Raw genomic sequence first — 2,227 nt, forward strand, 5'->3', positions numbered from 1 at the left:
GCCCATCTCTCTGGCTTTGATATGATCAAACACGTCCCAATCTTTAGCATCCCCAGCCCAAACCACACCCCGCTGTGGGACTGACCCTCCCTCAGGTGCTTCGTGTTTGCCAGAGAGGAGCATCCCCAGCCCAAACCACACCCCGCTGTGGGACTGACCCTCCCTCAGGTGCTTCGTGTTTGGCAGAGAGGATGCAAATCCCCCCCCGGGAAGAGCTTAAGAGGAGCGGTGAGGGATGCTTTCCCCTCCAGCACCTGCATTTTCTTCTCTAGTCCCTGTCTTGGGTGGTTAAACCTTCCCTAAAACCCGGTTTAGCTGCAGCAGCTCAACCGTTGCCGTCAGCGAAGAAAACAAAGAGGCGCCAAGCGAAATATTGGGGATCCCCAAGAAACCTGTGGGCAGCTGCAATCACTGGCCTCCAGCGGGTAAGTCCCTCACCGAAGTATTTTTGAGCCCGGATATCTGTGAGCGGGTCAGCTCCCCTTAGAATCAGTGGGTTTTTTGGGGGTATGAATATCCCTATCATCTCCCCAGGAGAGCGGTCGGGTCGGGTCTCGCCTCTATCGAGGGGTGGAAGGAGCCCTGGCCAGCGTACGTTGATTTTCTGGGCTCTTTTACAACATTTTCTTAAATTTTACAGAAGTCATTTGGCTACTGAGGGATTTAATAGCACGTCGGAGCAGGTGGGCACGGGACGCCCCCGAGGCCGATGCTCTTACAGCTGTGAAAATCGCCGCGGTCTCGCCCCTGGCTTAGGGCACGCCTTTTAGTTTGAACAAATCCAACTATTTCTCTAATGCACCGAGGGGTTCTTTTGGGTTTTTTTTAAAGTGCTTGTATTAATTACAATTAGGCACACAATTAATGTGCTTATAAACAATAAACCCGGCAGAAACTCCAGCCGCAGCTCAAATTTGCATTTTTCCAGCATGTATTTTTTACATCCAGACCTGCTTCGATGTCCGGACCCCGTCAGGAGCATCTTCCGCTCACGGCCCCGATTTACAGCCCGAGCTCAGAAACGCCGCAGGGATGATCCCGCGCTTCCTACATTGCATTCCCAAATTTTTGCTCGCTTTTTCCCTCCTGCCAGCGTGCGATACACGGGGACACGCTCCCGTCCGTCCCGTCCTCTGTCGTCCCCCCCCCACCCACCACCATTTAGTTTCCAGCCCTTGCAAAGGGCTGCACAGCAGGAAAAGGCTTTAAAAGCGATTAACGTCCTCGTTAATCAACTTGTGCCGGGGAGTTTTGGGGTTGCGTGTTCAGATGGGGGAGCGGGGCTGCTCTTGAGCATCCCCAGATGCCGAGATCCCTCGGAGACGTGTTTTTCTAGGCGAGCGGTTGCAGGCGAAGTCAAAGCGTTTTCCTGCATTTTGCTCTGAAACAGCAACCAAGCGAGCGCCGGCCTCCAGCGTGGCCGGCTGCAAAGCTCAGCCTAAATTTGGAGGGTTCTTTGGGAGACCCAGCCTTGCAAAACCATCCCCAGGGCTGATCCTGGGAGCCGGGGCTGGGCTCAGACGGGAGATGGTGCTGTTCGCTCGGCAATGCGGCTCCTCTAATTCCCCACACCGGATCAGATGCAGGGATGAAATCGCCCCCGGATGAGGTGTGGGCACTTGCTTTGCATTTCAAGCCTCCAAATAAGACTATTTCTCCTCCAGCTCTCTGCAGCCTGTCCGGCCGTGCACCAAAAATCCTTTTTTGCCCTTTTTTTCAGGCAAGAAAAATCTATTCGGCTGCTCTGCCTGCACGAGGGATGCTTATTTGCGGAGGTGAGGGATGCAAAGCGCCGTGGGACAGGCGATTTGGAGGAGGGTATCAAAAAAAACCAACCCCCCAAATTATTGCAGGTGTATTTTGGGGCGTATTTATTATCAGCCTGGTAAATCAGAAACGCTTCCTGGCCTCGCTTGGCAGCAAGGCTCCCGCCCGCGCTGCAGGATTTGGAGTCTTCAGCTAATTAATACAAGAGCAATTAATTTATCTAGTTAAACAGACCGCTCCTAGGGGCCAAGAGGGCTCCGGGGTTATGGGATCCAACCGTCCCTAAAGGACGTGAGGGCTCAGGCCGTGTCCCCCATGCCCTGCTCAAGGGCTCCTGGAGCCAGGAAAGCTCCGATATTCCCCCCACCACCACCCGGCAGCAGGGAGCAAACGGCTCCAATAATCACCCTAAAACCCACCCACCCACCCAGGACCCCATGCTGGTTAAAAAAACTTGGGT

The sequence above is a fragment of the Aptenodytes forsteri genome, unplaced genomic scaffold (assembly GCF_000699145.1).
Source record: "Aptenodytes forsteri isolate BGI_AS27 unplaced genomic scaffold, ASM69914v1 Scaffold127, whole genome shotgun sequence".
Classification (NCBI taxonomy): Eukaryota; Metazoa; Chordata; class Aves; order Sphenisciformes; family Spheniscidae; genus Aptenodytes; species Aptenodytes forsteri.